Raw genomic sequence first — 21,839 nt, forward strand, 5'->3', positions numbered from 1 at the left:
TGTTCCATAACCATTCCCAGTCATCTGACATAATGTTATGACCAACATCCTGTGCCCATTTAATCATGGCTGATTTGACTGTTTCCTCCTGTGTATTCCATTTCAGCAACAAGTTATACATTCTGGATAAATTCTTAGTATTAGGTTCTAGCAGTTCAGTTTCTAATTTTGATTTTTCCATCTGGAAACCAATTTTCCTGTCCTGTTTGAAAAATTCCACTATTTGATGATACTGAAACCAATTTTGTACCTTATGCTTCAGTTTCTCATAGCTTTGCAATCTCAACTTATCTCCATCTTGTTCCAAAATTTCCCAATACTTCGGCCATCCGACCTCCATATTGAGTTTCTTCACTGCTTTGGCCTCCACTGGTGAGACCCATCTAGGGGTTTTGTTTTCCAAAAGGTCTTTGTATCTTCTCCAAACATTAAACAATGCTTTTCTAACAATGTGATTCTTGAAAATACTGTTAACTTTATCATACCATAAATATGCGTGCCAACCAAAAGAGTTGTTGAAACCTTCCAGATCTAAGATGTCTGTATTTTCGAGGAGCATCCATTCTTTCAGCCAGCAAAATGCTGCTGCCTCATAGTACAATTTCAAGTCCGGCAGGGCAAATCCCCCTCTTTCCTTCGCATCTGTCAGTATTTTAAATTTAATTCTGGGCTTTTTGCCCTGCCAGACAAATTTTGAAATATCTTTCTGCCACCTCTTAAAACATTCCATCTTATCCAGGATCTGCAAGGTCTGAAACAAAAATAACATTCTAGGCAATACATTCATTTTAATCACAGCGATTCGGCCTAGCATTGACAGTTTCAAATTTGACCAAATTTCTAGGTCTTTTTTAATTTCCGACCAACATTTTTCATAGTTATCTTTATACAAATTCACATTTTTTGATGTCAAATAGACCCCTAGATATTTCACCTTCTTGACCAGTGTCAACCCTGTCTCCTCTTGGAACTTCTCCTTTTCTGCATCTGTTAGATTTTTGCCTAAGACTTTGGTTTTTTGTTTATTCAGCTTGAATCCAGCTACCTGGCCAAACTGTTGTATTATTTCTAACACCTTTTTCGTACTAGCGTTTGGCTCTTGCAAAGTCAATACTAGGTCATCTGCAAACGCTCTTAACTTGTAATGTTTAGCTCCGACCTGGACACCCTTGACCTGCTGGTCTTCCCTTATCATATTCAGCAACACCTCCAGGACTGAAATAAAAAGTAATGGGGAGATTGGACACCCTTGTCGTGTTCCTTTCTCTATCTTAAGTTCCTCCGTCACTACATTATTTACAATCAATTTAGCTTTTTGTTCAGAATATATTGCAGCCATACCATTCTCAAAACCTTTACCTACCCCCATCCCCTGAAGATTCTTTAACATAAAGCTCCAGGAAATATTATCAAAGGCTTTCTCCGCGTCCACAAAGATCAATACTGCTTTGGTGTTTATATTCACCTCTAGCTTTTCCAAAATGTCTATCACATTTCTAACATTGTCTGCCAGGTGTCTTTTAGGGAGAAAGCCTGCCTGGTCCCTATGAATCTTCTCCATCAACACTCTTTTAAGTCTTTTTGCCAAAATGTCTGCAAAAATTTTGTAATCCACATTGAGTAAAGATATTGGGCGGTAGTTCTTCAATTGAGTCTTTTCAGTCTCTGTCTTTGGTATGAGTGAAATATATGCTTCTTTCCACGATTCAGGTGCCCTTTTTCCCTCAAGGATCTCATTACAGACTTCTTTCAGTGGTTGAATCAACCATTCCTTCAGTGATTTGTAGTATCTTGAAGTCAGCCCATCTGGTCCTGGAGATTTGCCTAGTTGCATATTCTGAATGGCAGCCTCTATCTCTTGCTCTGATATTCTCTGGTTCAAATCAATCTTGTTTTGATGAGAGATTTTTTGTAATCCAAATTTTCCAAGGAATTTGTCTATATCTTCTTCATTTTGCGGGCCTTGGGTATAAAGCTTTTTAAAATAGCCTAAGAAACAGTTTCTAATCTCATTAGGTTTAGATATGTTCTTTCCATCCACTTCTAGACTTGTGACTGTATTTAATTTCTGCCTTTTCTTCAATTGCCATGCCAGAAGTTTACCACATTTGTTTGCCGATTCGAATGTCTTTTGCTTCATCTGTTTTATCTTCCATTCAATCTCTAGGTTCATCAATTCCATATATTGTGACTGATATAGCTTAATCTCTCTTAAAATCTCCTGGGACTTTGGCTTTGCTCTTAGTTTTTTCTCTCCTTCCTTTATCTTTTCCAAAATCTTTTCTTTTTTCTCATTCTGTTTTTTCTTCTTTATTGAGTTTTGTTGAATCAAGAAGCCTCGCATCACGGCTTTACTTGCGTCCCAGATCACTCTTTTCTCAACGTCAGCCCTCAAATTTATTTCAAAATAGTCTTTTAAAGTTTTTTGGGCCTTCGTAAGAATTTCCTTGTCTCGAAAGAGGGTGTCATTCATTCTCCATCTAAATTGACCAGTTGATGTTAGTTTCATTTCCATCTTCACGGCGTTATGGTCGGAGCAAGTTTTTGGGCAGATTTCTACCTTCTTAATCTTTGGAGCCATACCACTAGTAATCCAGATTTGATCGATTCTGGTCCAGGTCAGCATTGCTTGGGAGAAAAAGGTTCCCTCTCTCTCCAGAGGGTTCCTTACTCTCCATATATCTATCAAGTCCATGTTTTCAGTCATTTCAAAGAAAGTCTTAGGCAGTCTCCCTTCCTTAGTGATTGTTAGTCTTTGTGACTTATCCATATTCGTAGAGACCACGCCATTCATGTCTCCCATCATTATCATATTATAGTCCAGATAGTCCGTAAGGGTTTCATGAAGTCTCTTAAAGAAGTCAGATTTGCCTTCGTTTGGTGCATAAATTCCAACAACTAACAGTTTTTCTCCTTGTACTTGTATCTCCACTGCCAAATATCTCCCTTGTTCATCTTTAAAAATCATTTTTGGGGCCCATTTTTCTTTCACATATATTACAACTCCTCTTTTCTTAACTTTATCTGATGAAACAAATTCTTGTCCTAGCCTTTTGTTTGTAAGTAGTCTCCTATGGGCTCTGGTTATGTGTGTTTCTTGTAGGCATATCAAATCCAATTGTTCTCTGTTCAAAATGTGAAATACTTGTCTTCTCTTCAAAGGCCCATTCAGTCCATTACAATTCCAGCTAAGGAATTGTAGAGCCATCTTATTGTTTTCTTATAGCTCCTCCAACAGCTCCAAGTTGTTGCTCTTCTTCTGATGGTAATGGTTTCTGTCCAATCGAAAGGTTGAGAATGTCTAGTGCTCTCCTCTGTTCTGCCAGTACGTCCACAGTCCCCTTCTGGAGGTCCTCCTGGTGTCTTGCCAGAAATTTATCTTTATCTTGGATTGTCTTTATTTTCACCTTTTTTAATTTATAGTCAAATGACAGTCCTTGTGGGAATTCCCACCTAAAACGGATGTTGTTTTTCTTTAGCAAGAGGGCCAAATCCTTGTAGAAGTTTCTTAAGTCTAGGATGTATTTTGGGATGTCTTTAAAGATCTGTACAGTTGAGTTACCAATTTGAAGGGCCTTTTGAAAGTGTAATCCTAGGATTTTGTCTCTTTCTTCCTTGGATCTGAGTGTGATCAAGCAGTCTCTCGGGGTCTTTCTGTCCTGTTTTTTGCCCAGTCTAAAAGCTGTTGTGATTTTAAATTCGTCTTCCTCCAAATCCCAACAGCCCACAAACTCCCGTGTCAGATATTCCGCGAGATTGTCTCTCTCATTCTCTGGAACCAACCTTAGTTTTAAGTTTCTCTCTTTTCTCTGTAAGTCCCATAAGGCCAAAGTTGCATCGTGCTCATAGACCTTTTTAGCAATCGGTTCTAGTCTCTCCTGCGTCTCTCCAGCAGCAGCTTTCGCATCCTCGGCAATTTGGCGTGTGGTTGCGTTTTCCTCTACCAGTTTGTTGATAGATTCTGTATTCTGATTTAATCTTGCTGATATCTCTGTTAATTTTTGCGTATTTTCTGAAGTTTGTTTTGTCAAAGACTCCAGAGTTTGATTTATCTTAAGCAAGGCATCTGTCACCGCTTCCATAGAGGCAGCTGCTGCTTTTTCCTGTTCTGTTATTCCTGCTGGTCCTGGAGCTGCAGCTGAAATTGAGCCTCTTTTCTTTGACGACTGCTGTTGCAGCTGTTGTTGTTGTTGTCTTATTTTAGCTCTTGTGACAATCTCTTCCTGTGTACCACTCATGTCAAGGTCACTTCCCACGGGAGCTGTTCTGCTGGGAAATTCCACTGTCCTGGGCCGTGTCAAACATTCATTACCCTCTAGGGGGAGCAAATCAAAATGGCCATAAAGTAAAAAGTTCAAATACAAGAACAAAGGAGAATGTCCAAAGGTGTAAAAAAGAAGGATTTTACAGTCAGAGTCAATATTGCTATAAACTTGTAGCTGCAAATTGCCACAGTTTCACAGTTTCACAGTTTCACAGTCTATGTTGTTTCCCCTTGTATTACACTGTGGCCAATCACTGTATAAACTTTGTATCACAGTATCATAGTATTACTTTGTGGGCAAAGTCGGTTCAATGAGCTATTGCTCTGAGAAGGCAGACCGTTTCGTGCTTTTAGAGCGAGACAGCAGAGGATTTTGCTTGAAATAGATCTTGCAGATTTACAGTCTCATTCGTCTCCCCTCTGCCCTGCTAGCTAGAGGGGAGATCCAAAATCCCCGTGCCCGGTTCAGTTACTTAGAAAGCAAGTTTCATCGGATGCAAGTTTAAAGTTCCGCTGCTTTAAATTTCATGCAGTCGGGGGGAGGCAGACTTCCTTGATTTAACCCCCCGCTTTCAGCTCAATTTCTAAAGTTTCCCAATTGTTTTTCAGTTCCTACTCACGGGAATTCAGTCCAAATTTCTTTTCAGGAAGGAATCGGCGCTCTCCGCTAATGGCGACGCGGCTTCACTTCGCAGGCTGGGTAGCGACTCTCAGCACCGCGCTCACTCCCGATGTCGATCCGTAGCCTTTAAAAAGGCTCTTTCACGGTACCGGGGGGCGCAAATGGTGCCCACCGAGTCTCCTTGTTCTCAGGCTTCAGCGCCTGGGATTTTAGGGGTCCCCCGCTCGCCGTAGCGGGTAAGACCCGAACTTGCGAAGCAGTCCTTCTCCGGAGCTCGGAGGCAGGACCGCCATTAAGCGCTGGCACCGACCGGAAGTCTCTTTTTTGCTTGATTCTCTCCCCTGTTCGTATAGAGTTCAGTGGTGTCAATTATTATTTTTTAAGTGTTTTATCAAAATGTATTGAGGGCTCAGGATAATCTCATAATGGTTCCTGCTTCTCTTAATAACCTGCTAAGGCATCAAAAAACACACCCATCATATTTCTGCTAAGAAGTATTATGCACTGCCATTCCTCCTATTGATGCGCATCAGACATGTCCATGTTATTCCATATTCTGTCCATTCGAAAGAAAGGCTAAAGGAGACAAAGGGTACAGATCTAGTTAGGTACAGCCTCTAACACTTTCACTATCAATTGTCTTTTGCTAGTGCTGATCATCACCTCAATTATCTGGTGTCCAGCCTACCTGATAGGTTTTTGCAAACTATAACTCTTCTGTCGATGAGCATGGAATAATGACAGCTTGGGGCAAATGTCTAGAATACAAAAGAGATAACGCAAGGAATAATATGTGTGTTATGTGTGTGTTTAAATCAATCAAAGAGCTAATCGAATCTATTTCATGTTTTCTTTTAATACAGCACACATTCAGCAGGATAAATAAGATTCCCATCTGTCCTCTATCTCTTCTTTAAAAATAATAATTGTTCATGCTACTTTTGCAGCCACAAAATCATGTTTCAGCTTAGCAGCTTAAATAAGCAAAAGGCAAAACTGCAAAGGGCTGCAAAATGCAGCATTTTAATGTGTAGTTAGTACATATCCAAAGAATCAGACTTTATAAAACGGTTTAGCTTTGAAGATTATCTTTTTCTTCCTAAACATCTCAGTACAATGGCCATGAATCAATGGGGTAGCAAGGAGAATACAAATAAAGCAGCTCCATTTGTAAAGTTTAGCAGCACTTAGCTGCAAATAGTTTAAGTTGTATGATGTTATGCAATCACAGGAGAAAATGGATTTTAGTACAATAGTACAAATGGATTTTAGTGCAACATTCATTGAAATTTTGTCAATTTCATGCTCATAGGGTTAATTGACAAAGAATACATTACCAATACAGTAGCAGCATTTAAATAAATTGAGGTTTCATTTACCATATCAATAATACAGCTCTTAAATAATATTTTTATTCTGTGTAAATCCCATCTATTCATCTCTGCTCTATAACAAATGACCATAATTACAGAGCTTCATTGGGAGGAAGGTCATTGGTAATCCTGTAATTTCTCATTGGTGTAAAGAGAGAAAACAGAACTGTTTGTGATGAATGCATTCAACCTTTTGCATACTTGGTTACTTTGGACCGTGCATTAAAATGCAGTAAGAAATTAAGTTCTCCTCTGATTCGGCATTTTTAATCTATAGCTGTTGATATGTTATAGGGGAGGCTTTTAGGATGCTTTTGCTCATATTATAATGTGTGTGTGTGTGTGTGTGAGAGAGAGAGAGAGAAAGAGAGAGAGAGAGAGAGAGAGAGAGAGAGAGAGAGAGAGCGCGATAGAGCGCACTAATAGTGTTGGGCTAGGAGGTGGGAGAACAGGGTTCATATCCCCACTTAACCATGAATCTCACTGGGGAACCTTGGACAAGACATTCTCTCTTAGCTAAACCATGTATATCACCTTGAGTACATTAGAGCAGGCACGTCCAACTCCCAAGAAATTGCAATCTACTCCCACTATAAAAGAAACTGGCAGTGATCTACCCAAGATGGTGGCTAACTGCCCAAAGTTGTTGGGCGAGGGGAGGTAGGCAAAGTTGTTGAGCTTTTTGGTGGGGAGAAGTCACAATTTTTTTAATTTCTTGGAGGGGAAGTGATCACTTTCTGTCATCCTGCGTTAAGAGCAGTAGACTCATAATCTGGTGAACCGGGTTCGTGTCTCCGCTCCTCCACATGCAGCTGCTGAGTGACCTTGGGCTAGTCACACTTCTTTGAAGTCTCAGATTCAGTCAGGTTGTAACGCATTAACAAAGATTCCAGTTTATTGTGAATGCAAACAAGTTTTAAATACTTTAAAACACTGTACTCCGGTTCACTCTCTCTGTCTCCCCTCTGTCTTTAACTCACTCTGACTCCTATGCCTCCTACCCACAAGAAACCAACTGAACTCACTGCCAAAACCCCTGTGTTGAGCCTTAAACCAGTGTTTCCCAAACTTTTTTGGGCAAAGGCACACTTGTTTGATGAAAAAAATCTTGAGGCACACCACCATTACAGCCCCGTGACGTCAGCGCGCAGCGTCACGCCGGGAGGGACGCACGAAAGTGTAAGTTTCAATTTTTTTCCCTCCCCCTTGCCGTGGAACCTCCAAGCTTTGGGGGTGGGGGGGAGGAGGCAGCAAAGCGAGGCAGGAAGGAGAGCGCGGCTTGGCTGGGTGAGCTTTGGCAGGGGCAGGGAATGAGAGCCGCGAGGCGGGCGCTGCGGATGGAGGCGCTGCCCGCCGAGCTCGCAGGCAGCCAGGCAGGCAGACGGCGAGAGCCCCGCGCTGGGCGGCCTCTCCTCGCCACCGCCGCCCCGCCTCTCGCCGCCCGACTCGCCCGCCTCCCTCCAGGCAACATCTCGCGGCACACCAGGCAACATCTCGCGGCACACTAGTGTGCCGCGGAACAGTGGTTGGGAAACACTGCCTTAAACACAGTTAGACTCTGCCCCTGGGCTTTCTTATTGGTCAGCCTATTAACCCTTTCTCTCCCTCCCCCAGTACGACATCTCCATAATGACTGGGCAAAAGCCACAGTCTCCATGAGTTAGGGAAGACTCTCCACTTCAGACAGTTATCTTCTGCCTCATGCAGGGAGACAGAGACAGTGAGAGGTGGTGGTGGAGCTTGCACACTTTCCCCTCCTGCCCTCCTGGTGTATTCATTTACCCCCTAGAACAAAACTCATAAACTCACCTCTCGTGGGAAATGGCTTCTGAAACTGAAGGGTGTGTAAAATGCTGTTTGTGGCACAACACTGGGGTTTTGCTGCCATTTTTCAAACAGTCCATTTTTGTTTGTTTGTTTTAATAAAGTGGATTTATCGAGCTAGGGCAACGGAGCCCTTTAATGCATTTTATTTGCACAGATCTAAGCTTCTGATAGGCACTTGAGTCCCTCTTGCAAAATGCTGACAGTCTGGAGGCTCCCACATCCTCCTTATGCTTTGGGCACCTGCTCCACTATAGTAGATATTAGTAAATTAAGTCCTGAACCTCACACACTCCCAGCATTCTATAAAGGTAAAGGGACCCCTGACAATTAAGTCCAGTGGCGAACAACTGGGGTTGCGGCGCTCATCTCACTTTATTGGGTGAGGGAGCTGGCGTTTGTCTGCAGACAGTTTTTCCTGGTCATATGGCCAGCATGACTAAGCCGCTTCTGGTGAAACCAGAGCAGTGCACAGAAATGCCGTTTACCTTCCTGCCGGAGCGTTACCTATTTATCTACTTGCACTTTTTGGGGTGCTTTCGAACTGCTAGGTTGGCAGGAGGAGGGACCGAGCAACGGGAGCTTACCCTGTCGTGGGGATTCAAACTGCCAACCTTATGATCAGCAAGCCCAAGTGGCACAGTGGTTTAACCCACAGCGCCACCCATGTCCCTCCAACATTCTATAGACACACATAGGTAAATATGCCTTCTAGCAGGATACAGGCAAGGCCCATATCTGCAGGAGTGAACTCAATACATCCCCTGAAAGGCAAGAGAAAAGTAGAATGAGCCACATCTTAAATATAGGAGGATAAGCCAAATACCACAAACACGCCATTGTATAATTACTATTGCTGATGGACTGGAAAGGTTTCTGGAAGGAGGGAGTGTCTTCTAATGAAGTTTAGCTTTAATCCCATTATTTATAATAAAGTGTGATCAGTTTCTGTGGAAATTCTGGAGGTCTAGTTCAACTTCTGATTAGATTTCAGTTGTCTTTGAAGACCAGAGATCCTATGAAAGGAACTTAATTTAGCAAGCTTTTGGTCAACTAATCCATGCTTCCGGGAACAAGTTTGAGTTTTGAAGAAGGGCAATTTGGTAGCTGTCTTAACATAAATCTAATGCAAGTCTGTTGCTGTCTTAGGGGAATGAGCCCCTCAGCATTCACCAAGACATGCTTCAAGGAGACTCTACTCTTAATCCAATTTACTCAGCTGAAGAAGTCCCACTGCTTCAGCTTGCCAACAAATTAAAATCCAGCTTCATAAAAACACCTTGAATTTGGAAGGTATTGGCTGGCCCGCTAGACTTGAAACTTCATTTATTCTGGCTAACTTCTCAATTATCTTCCCAGCAGTGGAGATGTGTAAAAGTGCAAAAATCAATATGATTCTATTCCCTTTCTATTGGAAAGGGAAAAATTAATGAGATAGGACACTCTCTTAATCAGAAATAAATGTTTTAATTCAGATAATGACATAGTTTTCCCTTGCTGGAGGATGACAAATGCCGGGCTTCACCCCCAGCAGAAGCAGTTTCAATTTTATTGTAAATATAAAAGGTATTGATCGAGGAGATGTACAAACCCTATTGCTTACAAAAGCCATTCAGGGAGACTGGGAAAACTATTAAGCACTGGGTCAGAAATCAATAAACAAGACTGAAATGTAGCAGAGGTCGCCCCAGGCTTTGTGGCATCTTAGCAAGCCAAGTGGCAGAAATAGTGACAGAAATGTCTCTTGTGGAGCAATGTTAGGGATGAAGGGGTCAGGTGCTTAATCTCTTTGGAGCTTTGACAGGTACAAGGAACGAACTAATGTAGCCTGTCTTGCTTCCCCTTTGATTTGAATACATACTGATTCAGCTGAGAACTGGCTGCAATTAGCACCTTTGTCTCCACCTGCAAAAACATTTGAAATATTTTCAGAAGGGGTGAGGGAGAAATGAAGGGGGAGGCGACCCATACATTCATAAATATTTGGTTCTAATTTCCCTGCTTTTCTTTCTGTTTCAATATGGAAATCCAAGTGAATGGTCTGGAATGCAAACCTGAACGATAATATTTGCACTTTATTATTTTTATTAATTCCCCCAGAAATAATAATATGAACTTTTTATTAAAGGGGAGGGGTAAAGGAAAAGGGACCCCTGACCATTAGGTCCAGTCATGGATGACTCTGGGGTTGTGGTGCTCATCTTGCTTTATTGGCCGAGGGAGCCGTTTACCTTCCCGCCGGAGCGGTACCTATTTATCTACTTGCACTTTGATGTGCTTTCGAACTGCTACGTTGGCAGGAGCTGGGACCGAGCAACAGGAGCTCAGCCCATCGCAGGGATTTGAACCACCAACCTTCTGATCGGCAAGTCCTAGGCTCTGTGGTTTAACCCACAGTGCCACCCGCATAGTACAAAGTTACTTAAATGGGAGATGCAGTGTATGAACTAACAAATAGAATGCTCAACTTGAACCTGAGAAATCAGGGTTACAAGAGGGATATGTGAAAAAAGTTGCAGTGCGAAATTCGCAGGATTCCAGCCACTCCACCCCTTTCTCCCTCCTTCAGTTTTTGGTCCAGATCCCCAACAGCTGAGCAGCATTCTTTGGCCACTGACTACGCTCAGCCCTTGCTGAACTGTTTTAGTGGTTCCTGCCCTTAAAGTTTTCCCCTAAAGATTCTTTGTACTTCTGCAAACCTCATGATTCCTCCTGAGCTGGCAGTTATCCCCCTGTTATGGGTGGGTGGTGCCTTTTTGGCAACATAAGCAGTCAGGATATCAGAAATAGAGGAAATGATAATCCCTGATCACCCATAAACTCCATAGGTTCCTAGTCATGCTTACAACCAAATCTTTATACAGTGGTACCTCGGGTTAAGTACTTAATTCGTTCCAGAGGTCTGTACTTAACCTGAAACTGTTCTTAACCTGAAGCACCACTTTAGCTAATGGGGCCTCCTGCTGCTGCCGCTGCGCCGCTGGAGCCTAATTTCTGTTCTTATCCTGAAGCAAAGTTCTTAACCTGAAGCACTATTTCTGGGTTAGCGGAGTCTGTAACCTGAAGCGTATGTAACCTGAAGCGTATGTAACCCAAGGTACCACTGTATTGACAACAATTATGCACTGTAAACCACTGTTACTCACATTGTAAAAGGCAAAGGTAAAAGACCCCTGGACGGTTAAGTCCAGTCAAAGGTGACTGTGGGGTGTGGTGCTCATCTCACTTCAGGCTGAGTTAGCCAGCGTTTGTCCACAGACAGTTTTCTGGGTAATGTGGCCAGCATGACTAAACCGCTTCTGGTGCAACAGGACACCATGACGGAAACCAGAGTGCACGGAAACGTCATTTACCTTCCCGCAGTAGCAGCACCTATTTACCTGTTTGCACTGGTGTGCTTTAGAACTGCCAGGTTGGCAGAAGCTGGGACAGAGCAACGGGAGCTCACCTCATCGTGCGGATTCAATCTGCTGACCTTCTGATCAGCAAACCCAAGAGGACCAATGGTTTAGACCACAGCGCCACCCACTCCCTATCTCGTTGTACAAATAAATCCAAGCTTTGAATAATTCTCCCACAAATGCTCATCAGTCTCTGAATTTAACACGCCTCATATGTGTGGAACTCCCACCATATATCAAGCACTACAGACAGAAATTCCCTATAATTTTGCACAAATGTAATGCTTTTCAGTTTAGGCAAGCCATATGCCCAACCACAAGCCATCAAGTGATATCATCAGTCACCAGCTACTGAGTGATTAAGAGGACCAAATGCCTCCCCATCTCTTGGCCAAGAGCCTCTTGTCTTCCCTATGTCCCATAACAGTTCTTATGATTAACCAGGGATGCTGTTAATAAGACTAATGATGATGGTGTGGTGAATGAACCACAGGGTAGTCAAGATTGGAAGGTTCAGAAACTCAAGCAAGACCAATGTTCATAAAAACATACAAAAACTTAATTGAAACAAAACTCTGTAAAGAGGAAAAGCTTCAAACAATTCCACAAATTAAGTCTGCTCAGAGGCTAAAAAAATAACAAAACTATCTTGTCTAGCTAGGAGTGCTGCTGCAACTGCCACCTCCACTGAGGATCCCCAGCCCACTCTGCAACCAGGATTCTGCCACCCTAGGAACCACCGGAAGGACATGCAAAGATGGTGAAGGCTGTGGAAAACCTGATGGAATTTCAGTCAGAATTGACAAATGCTGGTGGAAAGCCCATAGTCGTTGACTTCTCTAGCCAGCTGACTGAAACACTTACGCATAAATCTTAGCAGGCTGAGGGACAAAGCAAAATACCTTCTAAGGTCTAAACAGGCACTGACTGTCCATGCTGAGAGCTCCTTATGTTCACCCCAACCCAGGATTTAAGGGAACGCTGACTATGGGCGTCCACCCCTTCCATCCAACAAAATCAGCACCTGCTCCCATCACGTGTCTTTGAATACCTTTTGACACTGGCCTTGAAGTCTTAATGAGAGGCGTGTATGTTTAGGGTCATTATTCCAGGAATTCTAACCAATTCTCACGCAACCAGCAAGCTAATATTAAAGGGACTATAGCACCACAGATGGTCAAAATATGCACATGAGTGATTTTGTTGATAGCGGCCCTGGTGTTAATATCAAGAATTGTTATGGGGCACATCCCCACATCTTTGGGATGATGAGGAACTCCCATCATCACTGGCCATTGGCCATTCTGACTAGGGCTAATGGGAGTTAGAATCTATATACAATCTCTATATACAGCTTCTTCATCCCTGCTTTAGGCAATGCAGGGCCTGTGCAACTTAGAGCTTTGTAGGGAACAAAATTAGAAGTTCTATATTCTTATTAAAGAACTGGAATGATAGTTCCCTCATTAACATTCAGAGATAACTATCATTCCAATTCTTTAATAAATGTGTCCTGCTTCTGAAGTTATATGTGCATATAAAAATTAAATCCACTTTCCTGTCCCAGTCACTCCCAAACAACGCTGAGCCAATCACCTTAAATCCACAATCAGGTGAAACCAGCACATAAATGCACAAAAACATTGACCTGCTCCTTACAAATTTACAGTTCTTACCTGACAGAGAGTCTCACAAACGGGGGCGGGGGGCGGGGGGCGGGGGGAGAGAGACTATGTAAGCTGTGGGGAAACCTGAGCAGGAAGGTGGAGTCTGATTTGGGGTGGGGGTTGGTGAACAAGACATTGATTTGAATGGCTTAAAACGGAGTATTGAAACTTTTAACAACATAATCCCAGCAGCAGAGACACAGCAAAAAATATATAGATAATGCTGCAACTGTGCCTTCTGTTCCTGAAAAATGCGGCTTCCCCCTTGACATGGATATGATTATAAGATTGGTTAGGGTCAGGTAACTCATCAGTAGGTGAAGTGTTCAGCTGCTGAGGATTTCCGTTTCATCTCACCTCAGATATTATGTCAGTTCCATGTCATTTCCATCACTGGGAATGATTTGAGGACTCGCTGTGTCCCCTGTTATTGCGGTCACTTGACCTCAGATGTAACTTCTGTTTAATACCATCATTTTAACAAAGTCTAGGAGTTGTGCGCTCACACCGCCAGCACTTGACCCCTTAGCTGCCTGACACATGCCAATTGGCTGTGGCGTGAGGACTTCACTGCCCCCTCCGTTCCCAACAAATGAGAGTTAAGGCCTCAATGAATGGATTCTCATTTGAAATTATATTTTTTCATTGCCACAAGCATTCTTTAAAATTGAATCCCTCTGCTTTTTATACATTGTGTTCATCAGTAATAGTATTTCTTTTCCCTTTCCACTTGCCTTTTTTGAGCCAGGAGTTTAGAAATGGCTTTTTTGGTCTTAAGGATCAATGTTCAACCCATTCGCATGTGAATCGCAAATATATTTCTGCTCAGGAAGAAAAGGCTGAAATGCTTTTGTCCTGTGCAAGATGAGAGATCTTCTAGGACAGCTGAAAACACAATGTTGCTCTTATATAAAGTATGTATCTGGATTTGAAAAGGTCAGTCAGGGAGAGCTTTTGAGAAAGGTAGCATGGTTTCTTCTTTTAATCAAAGCAAGGGGTGCCTGAATTTTAAGTCGTTTGTAGGTATTTCAGACCAAACATTTGTTATACATGGACACTGCCTGTCCAAAAAGTATTGGTAATTTTAAAAAAGAAGCATGGGCGGTATCTCATTGGTGTCATTTTGCTGACAGAAGATACCCATGCCAATTTCAGCTTTCCATTTTTGCAATCTTAAGTCCAGTTCTCCACATTTCCACAATGAATTGCGATTTTTAAACAGTCCTCATGAAATTCCAGTAGCATTTTATAGGGCAAATTTATCCTAGTACACACATTTTTTTGTGTGCAGTTTTGCCAAGCAATTTCACCCAACACAATGCTTTTTTTTTGTATGTTATTTTCACTAATGGATGCAGTGGTGTGGACACTTTACCCTAATATATAAGTTGTTTGTATAAGCAACTTGGCTGAGGAGCAGCAAAAAGCAACAATTCAGTGGGATTCAAGCCCATAAAACAGGGCCCAGTCTTATGGGTCAGGGAAAGTCTCAACAAAAAGATAGGGCTTAACGTGTGGCAGAGAGAAGGACAATCCACAGAATGGGCAACTGCAGAAAATGCCTGTTTTCTGGCCACCCCCTATGCCTATGGTATTCTGTTGGGTGTTGTGCCGCAAGTAGAATTTCCCCAGATAATATTTGTGATCAGGGGCAGGCAATCTTTCAGATAACCTTGTCTTATATCTTTGGGACTTTATGTCTAACAACAAGACCTGGAACATGGCCTGGTAATTAATTGGTAGCCACTGCAGTTCCCTCAGCCTTCTCTATAGGTGACCACTCATCACATCTAATTAGGTGTAGGCACTTGTTGAAGAGCCTCAGGATATTTTCAAGTCCAGGTAGGTATATAATTTTATTTATTTTACTTATTAAATTTATATACCATCCTTCATCTGTACATCTCAGGGTATTCACACACACACACACACACACACACACACACACACACACACACACAAAAACAACAAGATAAAAACACAAGGTAAGACCTTCATCTGTCCCAGCTGCAACAAAACATGTTGTAACTGTAACAAAACATGAGCCCCTTATCGGTCTCTGTTGCCACAGCAGACGCTGCAACCGTCCAACAGCTTGATCTCAGTCCCAAAGGTGCCCTCCTCCATTGTCTCCTAAGACAGGCAGATGCTAACTATAAGGGAGGATGTGTTGCTTTCAGTAACCTGTATGTATTCATACACACTAATGGTTTGTTGTTTTCGGTTTAGCAGCCATGGCCAGAGTATCTAAACAAAGTGGGCCAGTTAATAAGATGGCAATTTGTATCAGATAAAGAAAAAGAGCGATATCTGATGTCAGTCATACTCAGAGTAGACCCATTAAAATCAGTTGACTTAAGTAACAAATCCATTTATTTCAGTGGGTTCACCCCAAGTATGACATAGGCGGCATCACCTAATTGTGATGATGTTCTTGTTGTGATGCTAACTCAGCCAGTGAAAGTAAACTCTCCTGGCCATTAATAATGTAGGTAAGAGTCAGGTTTCTAGATTTGCCTATAAAAGGCTTAGTAACAATATGAAACATAATATTTTAAATTAGGGTACTGATTAAATGGATACTGTTTTGCTGCCTGTCTCAAGGCCAGATGGGTTGCTCTACAGCAGAAAGATTGGTTTCAATATACGGAGACCTATGTAGCAGTTAGGGACGCACTGTGGGTTAAACCACAGAGCCTAGGACTTGCCGATCAGAAGGTCGGCGGTTCGAATCCCTGCGATGGGGTGAGCTCCCGTTGCTTGGTCCCTGCTCCTGCCAACCTAGCAGTTCGAAAGCACATCAAAGTGCAAGTAGATAAATAGGTACCACTCCGGTGGGAAGGTAAACGGCGTTTCATGCACTGTTCTGGTTTGCCAGAAGCGGCTTAGTCATGCTGGCCACATGACCCAGAAGCTGTACGCCAGCTCCCTCGGCCAATAAAGCGAGATGAGCGCTGCAACCCCAGAGTCGGCCACGACTGGACCTAATAGTCAGGGGTCCCTTTACCTTTACTATGTAGCAGTTATTTTCCACCTTGGGAAGATAGAGAGACCAGTTAGAATAAGTGAATCTCCTTTCTTTATAGGATGAGTATCATACATTTATATGCACAACATACATTTAAAACCCTCTTATACCACTTTAATAGTCATGGCTTTCCACAAAGAATGCTTGGAAATATAGCGCTGGGAATTGTAGCTATGTGAGGAGTCTCCTAACAACTCTCTGAGCCCTTAACAGACTACAGTTCCCAGGATCCTTGGAGGGGAAGCCATGATTCTTAAAGCGGAATAGGAGCACTGTAAATGTATGGTGTGGATGTGACCCAAATATGTGTTCAGCCAGAGAAGGCTTAAGACACTCACAGAATATCTGATCAGTGAAAGTAAAACCACACTGCAGGTAAGCTATGCAATAGGTAAGTTACTCCAGGTGGGGTATTTATTTCAACACTTATCCATTCCAATTCTTCTTAATACATTCCCATCCATAATTGTGACACTTGTTCTTGTTTTCATTCGTCAATACTATTCATATATTCTCATTATGTCAGGCTGACCTCAGCCTACTTGCAGAGATCTGTTTAATGTACTCCCTATAGAATGGACTTAGATAATTGAGGTCAGAGGCCTGTTTACTCAGGTTCAGCCAAAGAAGCAATGTAGGACTCAACTGCCTGAGCCAAGATTTACTTGAATGATGTAACATAGGTAGGGATGCCGGAAAATTCCAATGAAAGTTGCCAGTGTTTGTTTATTCATCCTATGTCCGGAACTGCAGTGAATCCAACAATATGTAATTTTGCCATAGCAGACAGAGAGACAAATAATATTGGTTTTGACAGAAGACAAACTGTAGCAGAAGGGAAACAGTGTTGCATGAGATGCCTACAGGGCAGAATGGAAAACTATGCCTTCTTACATTCCTAAACTGAGCTAGGCCATAAATCGTCAGAGAGATATGTCTAGGTAGCATGAAGTACACCCAGAAGCTGCTAGGGTTGAAAGGAGTTGGAGTCAAATAACATCGGGGGGGGGGGGGGGAAGGCTTTACTTATATATCTGGTTTAGGCACAGGAGTGATTTCAAAGGTGTGTCCAACCATGTTACAGTGATTCTGAGACACTTATCTTTAATTTCCCTAACAACGGATGTGGCTGGCATGCTAGATCATTGACTATTAAAGAATTATAAACTCTTGAGAAGCCCTTCTCTTATCCTTTTCTTTTTCCATACCACAGACTCCTTCACAATAATCAAATTATAATCCTGTGATGTTTCCAGGATGTGTGTAGTGGGGTGGGGGGTGGGGTGGGGAGTCATACTAGACACTAACTGTGTTTTGTATCCCTCCAAAGATGTTTTCTTCCTTCACAAATTCCAGCCAAGGTACATTAACTTCTTAAACTATTATTTACTTCCCTTTATATCAGACACTCTCCTTAAACCATTGTAAACATGGATTGTGGCTAATCTTGAAAGATCTGAGAGCACAATGCAAATTGCTATCATAGCTTAGCCTATACAGTTCTTAACATTTCATAATCTATTTCTCTGGAAATAAACCACCTCTGGAAATACAAACAGAAGATTCAGGACAGCTCTCATAACTGTACTTGAGTTGTAAACCTAATACTGTGTGTCTTGGAATATCTTTTAAGAGGTGTCAGAGGATAGCCATAATAGAATCATGTCTAGATTAGGGAAAGAAGACATAAGTTTGAAAGGACCACATCCTGTGCAGCTCACCCTACCAATCAATGTAAATGTAAAGGGCTTTGTCATGACTGAGGTTCCCACTGCTATCTCTGAAACATTTTTTAACTTGTTGTATCATACAGATTACCCATAGGATGGTTGTCGGAGCAAAGCCAAACAGTCTTTAAACGAGGTTTATGATACTCTAAGGAGGACATCCAAACTGGACCTGAAAAGTCTGTTTTGACAGGAATGTTCACATTTGTCAAGGTAGTTTTCTGAATTTTCTCTCAAACTAACTTATATTTTGTGTGAAAAGTCTTTTGGGAAAGTGCAGCACACATCAAGCACACCAACTCTAGGGGGGTGAGGTGTTTTCAGTATTTGTTAGAAGGGGGCTGGGCCTTCTCAGTGTTGAGGGGACCCATCACATCCTGCACATGAATGACTCCGCATGTGTCACAGTTTCAGGTCTTATGAAGGCCCTTTCCTAGTCATCCTAGGTCCCGTGCCACCTGTGAAAGGGAGATCCAGCCCAATATATTATTATATTCCCATATAATATTCCCATATAATACACAACAGTCCATAAAAGCAGAGCCTATGCAAACAGTCTACATAAACAATGGTGCAATATACAAGCATGGATTGATCAGCAGCTAGTCATGGTCAAGGTATCTTTACAGGTCACCTCTGTGCTATGGCTGCCTCCCACTGCCTCCCCAATCCTAGACAGCTGCTATTGTAAGTCATCTCAGCAAACACTGAACCACAGCGCTGTCCATTGCAAACTAATTATCTCCCCATTTCTGCCTATTTTCTTTGCCTGCTGCTTCACTTGACTTCCAGTTCCCTTCTCCAAGACCAGTTATATTGACAACCTGTTGGCTAGCCCAGGAGACTAGCTCCATCCACTTCAGCTGACTACAGCTCACCTCATTCACATACAGAGAAATCCCTGTCCATTCCAAACCAGCCTCTTTCTCCGCCTAGTCTTCTTATTGGTTAAACGTCAGGAATGAGTGTAAAACTTTTATAATGTTATGTGCCTCATAAAACAATTTGAGCTTAAATCCTTGTGATTTTAACCACTTTTATGTTCTATCATATGGCATTAGGGCCATTTATAACAACAACAACAACAACAACAACAACAACAACAACAACAACAACAACAAAAACAACAACAACAACAACAACAACAACAACAACAACAACAACAACAACTGATATAAATGGTTTAAGGGGTGCCCAAACTTTTTTCAAAGAGGGCTAGATTTGATGAAGTGAACATGCTGAGCTTTTTTTAGGATTTTACCCCAGGACATATACTCCCAGGGGGGCTGGATTAAATCAACCAGCGGGCCAGATTAGGCCCCCAAAATGGACTTTGGACATGCCTGGTTAATATTTCCAAAGTGGTGGACTATTTGTTGCAGCAAAAACAAGCGATTTAAGTATTTGTTAGAATATATGTGAGGTCATCTCCTCTACATAGATAGACGAATCCATTTTATGTAATACATTTGCACTTTACCACCACCTTGGAAAATATCTTAATGATTCAATACGTTAATAACAACAAACACCTTTTTCCTAAATCTGATATTTTTAGCTTTCTGTGTTTTATTCATGCTGGTTTTATTTTTTGTGAGAGTCCCTGAGTCCTGGTTCTGGGAGAAAGGTGGAAATATAAATTATTATTATTATTATTATTATTATTATTATTATTATTATTATTATTATTATTCTACATGAGGATCTGATCTGGTATATTTTTGTTTATATGGATGCCTAAAACCAGTGATGCAGCTCACTAGAGGGATGATTATTCAACAATCCAAAGGTTGCAAAATTGAAATATTTGTATTTATACAATGGCATATTTTCCCCTGGCCTGGATTTGAATACTTATTTGTCACAGTTTGCTATTCTATGGGATAGTCAAGTCTTCTGTGGGATAGCCGTGGTGTGAGCCTAATTTTTTATATTCTGTATCTTTTTTCCAAAAAATAAAATTCTATATGCTGCAACTTGCCGGCCCCTGCCTTTTGCAAATCAATGTCCCTGTTTCGTCTTTATCTTTACGTTTTAGGGAAGAACGAAAAGAAAGTGAGGAGAAGTGGCATCTTTTCCATGTCTTCAGAAGACTTTCCTCTTTCAATCCCAGCCGACTGAGCTGCAACATGCAGGGTCAGCCAGGATAAATAGTTGGAGGGTGGACCTGAGTGAAGTCTGCTTCATCCAAGTCCGCTCCCCAAACCCCACCCCCTAGGCTGCTGCGGATTGGCCAGTTTGAATCTAAGATTTCGCGGGAACCCGTGAGCCTCCACAGCAGCCGAGGGGGGCGCGGCAACGGTTCTAAAATGGTGCAGCGCAGCAGCGTGATTGGTGGAGGCGCTGTGTCGAGCCACAACCGCTGCTCACCTCAGAGCCCAGTAAGCAGCCATTCCATGCCTTCTGAAAACTTTCCTTTTTCAACAAGACCTTTGACTGGAGATCTGCATTCCACTCTGCATCTTTATTGGAACTATTTTAACTGTTTTTATATGTGGAATTGTTTTTACACTTGCTTTATGGTTGTAACTAACTGTATATTTTTTTTCTTGACCTTCAATGGGACCTTGCGGTGAAGAGAAGAGTGGGTAAAATAAAGTAAAAAATAGGTTCTGTAAGCAAGTGTCTGATTAGACAGAGGCCTGAGTGACATTTACTGCCTTTTTGACAACGGAAACCTTTTTAAAAATCTAACACAGCCATGAGAAAAATGAATGAAACAATTTAACTAGTTAAAATCGAAAGTTAGCAGCCTTAACTAAATTAAGGCTAAATTAAATTTCCACTTTCAACTAGTTAAAAGATAAGTTTAAAAAGAGCAAGGCTGTAGCCCTCATCCCATTTAACTGGAAGTAAACTTTATTAAATTCAATGGGATTTATGTCTGAATAGACGAGGTTAGGATTGCGCTGTAGCTAGTTAAAAGTTAAGTGGATATGTGAGAAACGTGAGAAATATAATTAATTGCCTATTTTCAGCTAGGCAGCTAAGGGACAAGAATACACATACATATGAATATTGAATACTCACCAATTCAGTATACTTTTTAGGTCAGGTCTACACACCATACATTTAGGACACCTGGCTTCCCCAAAGGTAACATCATGGGAACTGTAGTTTAGTAAGGGTGCTGGGAATTGTAGCTCAGTGAGGGGTAAACTACATAATTCTTTTGGGTAAACTACATAATTCTTTTGGGAAAGCCATGTGCTTTAAATGTATGGTACGGACATGACCTAAGACAGACTACACACACACAACTTTCACTGGCTGATTAATCCACTAAATCAGATGTGGGAAACTTCCAACTCATGGGCCCAGTTAGATCTGGCACTGATCCCAGTTTAGCTGTTTCCCCCAAGCCACCCCCACCTTCCCCACCCCATACATCAGCTTCAGTTAATGAGTGGTGGGATCAATTTGAATTAGCAAATAAATGGTAAAGATTGTAATCATCCTGATAAAAAGCATCTTTAAGGCTCCATCAGTCCATGGGTACAGATGAGTGTCTGTGCACCAGATAATTCACATCAAATAACCACATTCAGTGAGACCTTTATTCCAACAATAACAACTAGTTACTGTTTTACATGCTTCTTTCACTGTACCAATAAGTTTTCTAAAGAGCAAATGTAAGGAGACCAAGGTGGAATATATACACATAATAAAAAATGCTGTGAAAATGCTTTAAAAATAAAAACGTTTTGAAAAATACACCGAATTTTGCATAGCTCACTGTTGCAATCTATTGTCACATTTGTATAATGCACTTTACAACACATTTAAAATGTTTTATTTGCAACTGTATAGGTGAGTCCCAAATCAGTGCCTTATCAGTACCAGACATTTCTCTTCATGTGGGAATTTAGTGTCCTCTGCTATTAAGTTGTGTGTAGTCAGCCCCACAATGGAGGAAGCCCTTGACTCTCTTAC

The sequence above is a fragment of the Podarcis bocagei genome, assembly GCF_964188305.1.
Source record: "Podarcis bocagei genome assembly, chromosome: 5".
NCBI classification, from domain to species: domain Eukaryota; kingdom Metazoa; phylum Chordata; class Lepidosauria; order Squamata; family Lacertidae; genus Podarcis; species Podarcis bocagei.